General features: G+C 35.0%; 1 non-coding gene across 1 annotated transcript; it reads left to right on the top strand.

Annotated features, from left to right (window-relative positions):
* Positions 1 to 4,256: 4,256 nt before the first annotated feature.
* LOC120171948 lies at positions 4,257 to 4,363 on the top strand. Its single transcript, XR_005520919.1, has one exon. It is a non-coding gene; the product is annotated as a small nucleolar RNA R71 (small nucleolar RNA).
* The last annotated feature ends 3,025 nt before the right edge of the window (positions 4,364 to 7,388 follow it).

The following is a 7,388-nucleotide window of genomic DNA, read 5'->3' as shown; positions in this document are numbered from 1 at the left end:
AAAACATGTTTGTCATACCATTTCTTACTCTTATCTTTGTAAATCTTAGAATTCTCATAGTCATTATTCCGCAGCTCTTCTAATTCATTGATGTCCAACATCCGTTTCTCGCCTGCAACATCCAAATTAAAGTTAACTACTTCAAAGCCCACTTGGCTTTATGCTCTAGCTCTATGGTAAATGGCAAGCTTTGTCATACACAAGGCGATAAGGAGACATGCCTAACAGAGTTTTATACGCTGTCTTATAAGCCCTATTTTTGTGGGAAAACCTTAGAATTGCTTTAGCATTGCTAGTAGGAAATGCTATAACTTCCACCCATTTGGATACGTAGTCAACAGAGACTAGAATAAAAAGGTTTTCACGTGATGAAAGATATGGTCCCATGAAATATAACCCTCAAACATCAAACAGTTCAATCTCTAAAATAGGTTGCATTGACATCTTATTGCGACGATAAATGCTACAGTTCGTTGGATTCGTTCACATTGCTTAACAAAATCATCAGCATCCGTGAACAACAACGACAAATAGTAGCCACTTTGTAGGACCTTTGCTGTAGTTTTCATTCTTCCAAAATGACCACCAAAAGATGTATTGTGGCAATGATGAAAATTGATTTGCTGCTTACATTCAGGGACATATCTTCTTAGAATTTGATCATTGCATTGCTTGAAAAGGTATGGATCCTCCCAATGAAATGCACATATCTCTCATGAATTTTTTTCTTCCTTGGTAATCAAGGTCAAGTGGCATCAATCTACTTACTAAATAGTTAACGAAATCCACGTACCAAGGAAAAATTTCAACTACAAGTAACTTCTCATCGGGAAAAGTGTTTGGGATTACTAATAGTTTTCCATCTTCACTACCAGCTTCCAAGCATGATAAGTGATCAGCCACTTGGTTCTTGGACCCTTTTTTGTCTCTAACTTTAATGTCAAATTATTGAAGTAACAACAGTCATCTCATTAATGTTGGCTTGGTTTCATTCTTGGAAAACAAATGCTTCAAAGTCAAATGGTCAGTGCATATAATAACCTTAGTTCCAACTAAATAAGATCAGAACTTATTAAAGGCAAACACCACAACTAGTAATTCCTTCTTAGTTGTTGTATAGTTGATATGGGTAGCATTCAGTGTTTGATTGGCATAACGTATAGCATGGAAAACTTTTTCCTTCCTTTGCCCCAGCACTGCTTCAACAGCTTGGTCATTAGCATCACACATAAGCTAAATGGGAAACTTCAATCTAGTGTTATTATTATAGGAGTATTGAGTAATTGCAACTTGATTGTTTCAAAGGATTTCAACACTTTATCATCAACAAAAAATTTCCTATTTTCCTCCAGCAATGATCATAATGGTCTATCAATCTAGGAAAAATATTTGATGAATCTTTGATAAAAGTCAGTATGTCCTAAGAAACTTCTAATTAACTTCATGTTAGTAGGCAATGGCAGCTTCTCAATAGCTTCTACTTTAGCTTTATCTAATTTAATATCATGGTTAGAGATCTGATGTCCTAGCAATATACCATCGGTTACCATAAAGTGGCGTTTCTCCCAATTCAAAACCAAATTGGTTTCTTCACATCGTTTCAACACAGAAGCCAAATGATTAAGGCATTGATAAAATTCTTTCCAAAAATAGATAAGTCATCCATAAATACCTCCAAGTAGTCTTCAATAATGTTAGATAAAATTGCCATCATGTATCACTGAAAAGTTGCTGAAGCATTGCATAAACCAAACACATTCGTCGGAAGGAAAATATACCATATGGGATGGTCAAAGTAGTTTTCTCCTGATCTTTAAGAGCTATAGCTATTTGATTATAGCCACTATACGCATTTAAGAAACAATAAAATCCTTGTCGGTGAGATGATCCAACATTTGATCTATAAATGGCAACCGAAAGTGATTTTTCCTTGTTGCCTTTTTGAGCTTTCTATAATCCATATAGATTGTTCAAAGAGTATTGGTCCTTGTTGGTACTAACTCATTCTTGACATTTGTCACCACAGTAACTGCCTTTCTTTGGAACGCATGGTACAGAGCTTACCCAATTACTGTCCGAGATCGGGTATATAAACCCCAACATCCAACCATTTAATAATCTCCATTTGAATAACTTCTTTCATGATCAAATTTAACCTTCATTTTTTACTCGACTGAACTACTATTGTAGTCCTCCAGCAAGATTTTGTGCATATAGAATGTTGGCCTAATGCCTTATATATCAGAAATGCTTCAAGCATTCGCTCATTTGTGATGCTTCAAAATAGCAATTAGCTTGTTCTCATGTGATGCTTCAAGCTTTGCTATAACAATTACAGGTGAAGTTTCATTGTGTCCAAGGTATGTATACATCAAGTGCCCGGGCAAAGGCTTCAACTCGAATAGGCCTACTGTGAAGTTCCAATTATTCAAAATGCTACATATATTTGCCTTCAGCCTCCTTATCCTTGGTTATCTCTTTAATTGTCATAACATTGCTGGTAGCATGATTCATGTTGTGGTATTCATCCCAATGCTCCTAAACGAACATATCAATAATGTCAATTGAATACCATTCAACATTATCTTTAACATAAGAAACATTATTTTAGACATTAAAAGCAATGTGTTTATAATTCAAATGATAGTAAGTTCCCCTTTTTCAACATCGATCAATTCTCAGCCAGTAGTAAGAAAAGGTCAACTAAGTATGATGAGAACATCCTTGTCAGCTTCGCAATCCAATATGATGAAATATGTTGGAAAAATAAACTTGTCCACACAAACAACATATTCTCAATAATGCCAATAGAATGCACGGTGGATCGATTAGTAAGTTGCAAAGTGATGGTGGTTGGTATTGCTTCTCCACTCCCAAATTTCCTAAAATTGACAATGGCATTAGGTTAATGCTAGCACCCAAATCGCATTATGTTTTCTTAAAAATTGACCACAATAATGCAACGAATAGTAAAACTCCTTGGATCTTTGAGTTTATGTGGTAATCGGCTTGTAACCATATCACTATATCATTCAGTAAGTGCAACAGTTTCAAATTCCCCAAGTCTTCTTTTTGTGGAAAGAACTTCTTGCATGAACTTAATGTAGTTCGAATTTTTCTCCAATGTTTCAATCAACGAAATGTTGATTGTTAGTTGTCTAACCACATCAATAAATGCTTGAAATTGTTTGTTCTCTTTAGTCGTTAAGAAAATGGCCCATAATTACTACACTGTATTTGGTTGTTGTGGCATTGGAGAGGGTGAGGCATTCAGTAGGAAGGTAGGCATCGCTGCTGGCTATGGCCCAGAATTACTACACTATCCTGCTTCACTTGCTGTAACATTAGCAGTGGGTGTTTCAAGACCCACTTCCATGTCTTGCCTTTATAATACCTCGTAACCCTTTTATCATCCATTTTCTCAGGTTCTTTAACAAGCTTTCCAATGTGAAGACCACTTCGAATTGCAATGGCCTTGTAGTTTCTCATTACATTAGGTTTTCCCTTACTGCTTTAGATTTTTAGTGTCACTAGGCAGCGTTCCTTGTTGCCTACAACTCAATGCATTCACCAATTTACCAACTTGTTTTTCTAAAGCTCTTAAGGATGTTGATTGACTTTCCATATATTCCTTCAATAAATCTTAAAGAGATGTAAGACTAGTAGCTTGAATAAAATGTTGTCCTTGATAATTCTAGCACTGATGTGGCTGCATTGTTTGCTGATGTAACTAATGATGGGGCATCAATTGTTGTTGATTATAATGTTGTTTTTGTGGATTAGCAACATTTTAACTTCTCAAAGAGAAATTAGGATGGTTATGGTAGTTGGCATTATAAGTGTTTCCATAGGAATTACCATTCCTATTGTAGTTTCTCACATAGTAAACGGACTCAGAATTTTGAGGGCATTCTTCATAGTTGTGATCATCACCAAAATATACACAATAAATAATAGATGCAGTTTTTACCTCATACATACCCCTAGCTTTTTTATCTTTTTAACCATATATGTCAATCTTGTGATTTGGGAAGCCGTGGAATTAAAAGCATATGATCCACTCATGCAATATTGTATTTCCAAACATGTTTCTCGTATTCGGGCACTGATAATTATTGTTAGATATTCTTTCTAGAATATTATAAACCTTATTATACGTCTTAACCAGCAATTCTCCATTGACAGAAACATCAACCACTATACAAGCTTGTATATTTAAACTATTATAAAACATTTCCATTTGCGTCAAATATGGGAATCCATGCATCGGGCATTTCCACGACAAATCTTTAAATCTCTCTCATGCCTCATACAAATTTTCATATTCTAATTTCTTAAAAGATGCCAAATAATTTCTCAGATTTGCATTCATATTCAATGGATTGAATTTCAGTAATAATATTTTTGCTAACTCGTTCTAGCATGCTATCACTAGGTGGTAGCGAATTCAACCATTATCTAGCTTTATCTAGTAGTGAATATGGAAACAACTTCAGTTTCAGTGCTTATTTAGGGATTCCTTACTAAAAAAATGAGTCACACACTTCCATAAATGCTCAAAGATGTTCTCGAGGATCTTCACTGAATGAATCATTATACTGCCCCATGGATTGTAACATTTGAAACATCACCGGTTTCAGGTCAAAATTGACAGCGTAAATGGCTGGTCGACAATGCCATGATGTAAATCATCTAGCGTTGGCACAACATGCTCCCAAATAGATTGATTACGACATCTATATTATAATATTATTCCTGCTCAACTCCATTGATAATTAGTAATTCTTAACTATTATCATGTGGTAATAGCGATAGAGCCTTATTACCTCTATCTCGTACAATCATGTTTACTTGATTACGATTAGATTTTCTTTGACGGCTAAGGAATGTTCTTTCAATTTCATGATCAAACGGTTCTAGATCGGTGTCACTATGGGACATACACCAACAAAACTAGTCAATTAAATAGGTTCCTACAAAAAGAAATAGAACAAGTGAGTAAAAAAATAACTTTAATGCAAAACCAATGCTCCCTAGAAATTACGCCAAAAACTTGATGCTACGAAATTAATACAATAATAAACGCAAGTGTACGTGTCATAAATCAAGTAATAAAGTGGAAGCTTAGAAAGTTTTGAGTGTCAAAATCACAGAGAGCATTATGCTACAGAAGAGTTATGAAAAGATACTTAAACTTGAGGGAATTAGAAACAAGCTACTGGTTAAAAGTAAAATTCAAATCTAAAAATGCGAGGCAATGTTGTAGCATTAGTGAGAGCATTAGGTAAATGATTGAATGGATTGGTAATATATTTGGAAAATTCTATTACGAATATGTCATGAACTAAATGTTTATGCCTCTAGCAATGATTAAAATTATCTAACATACATATATCAACTCTCATTGAATTAATAAATTAAACTATTATAATGCTAGAAATTTGGGCAGCTTATATCTCACATGCAAACTTGCCTTTCAGCAAACCAAAGCTGAACAAAAATAGTACATCTATTAATGAATCTTATCTCTTAACATTATCAATAAACATCCATGAAGATAGTTATATCTCTATAACTATCTTAAAAACATCGCAACATATAACAAAAAGTCAAAACATGAAACATAATTAAAAGCATTCCACGAACGGCTAAGTTCATAACCCAAATATCATCCACATAAATTAAATAGCAGTCAAATCTACTTACTACTTCTCTATGTCTAAAGAAGAGAAAAAGTAAAAAATGACTTTTCTTAACCACCGATGCTAGTCTGCAAAGCTCCCAAGCTACTGCTGTGCTCCCAATGGAGGACTTAAGCTATCATAGTTTATCGAAGGTAGTGGAGAAAAATAATTGAATGTAGAAAATATGATATCAAATGATGCAAAGAGCTCTCTAATTTATAGGCTAAGGATTTCGGCCTTCAACCAATGGGTTTCCTCCATGTTAATACGATTTTTTAACCTTTTGATAGATGCCCCATTTCAGTTGTCCATTCTAGAATATTCTTCTAACCGCCTGATGAGTCATCAATTAATGCGCCTCTACACAGCATTACCTGCAGCATCAAGCAATGCTACATTATCAGCGTATCAATTTTTAGTAGTAAAGTAAAAACAAGCTTAAAGCACCTCACTAATTCCTATGATGAAAATTATGCAAAAGTATATACAAATGATCCACTAGTATATAAGCCCTCATACTTGGGCTGCTTGATTCTCCTGCAAACTCTTCCTTATAGTTTGCACCCTCTCCTTGACTTTAGCCAATCGTACCAAATCTGAGAATATCATAGGCATGTCGAATGTTAACGGTGCATGAATACTTATACGGAGCCTCTCAAGGGACCTTCTGCACCTTAAGGACTCAATTGAAACAAATTCGGATGTATATCACGTTAACCAAAAGAAATCTCTCTTGTACTCAAGCATCATATAATCTCCTTAACCACCTAAAAGGATTGTATCCTCAAGACGTCCTTGTACACTTCGATGACAAGTTACCCCTACATTCACCTAGAGATGGATGAAGATACCTATACACTCTCCTACCAGTCAATAACGTCACCCTTGAGTAGAACAACGACACAACCAAGCCTACCCTCGGAGGCAAGGTGAAGCTACCTCACATCCTCATGGTTCCTCTAAACCATTGATTGACTAGAATCGAGTCATCATCAACTAAACCATATAATTTTAAGGTCTTAACCCTCTATAGTCCCTCTTCCAAGACTATATCGGTGCTATGACACTCAGAATATCTGGTTGAGCAGTCTATGCTCTACGAATAAAATGTCCACTACCTCCTATAGTAGAGAAGTAATTCCTCCAAAAATGTCATCCTAATACTTTCACTAACATCAGAACCTTGCGATCCTCTACTCTAGGTAGAAACATATCATTAAACATTATTGGGATGAGAGACACAACTCTCCATCCTACCATCAAGAGTACGTTCAAAACCCAAAACCATTGCCACTTTCGTAAACATAATTATAAAGAGCAAGCACCACCAGGATTCTATTCTTCTATTAGTACTTTTAGTTCATAACGGTATGTATTCACCGACACCGTACTATAATCGACCCTTAGGTCCTATGATCGACTCAAACTAACGCTCTGATACCACTAAATGTAACATCCTAATTCGATCTAACCCGAAGTCCAGAGGATTCAAATATCACACAGAACCATCGAAGTGGCTAACCATTTTTTTTAAATTAATAACCATAGTCATCATTTAAAATCAATAGTTCAAATACAGTAATAAAATTCTTATTATAAAATTGAAGCTCCATGACACATAATTTAAATAAAATATACAACTCGAGTTTACAATCTTAAATACATAAGTAAGGGTCCTATGAATAAACATGTCAACTACAAGTA

The sequence above is a fragment of the Hibiscus syriacus genome, unplaced genomic scaffold, assembly GCF_006381635.1.
Source record: "Hibiscus syriacus cultivar Baekdansim isolate YM2019G1 unplaced genomic scaffold, ASM638163v2 tig00111837_pilon, whole genome shotgun sequence".
In the NCBI taxonomy this organism is placed as follows: Eukaryota; Viridiplantae; Streptophyta; class Magnoliopsida; order Malvales; family Malvaceae; genus Hibiscus; species Hibiscus syriacus.
This window is presented reverse-complemented; position numbering and strand designations above follow the sequence as displayed.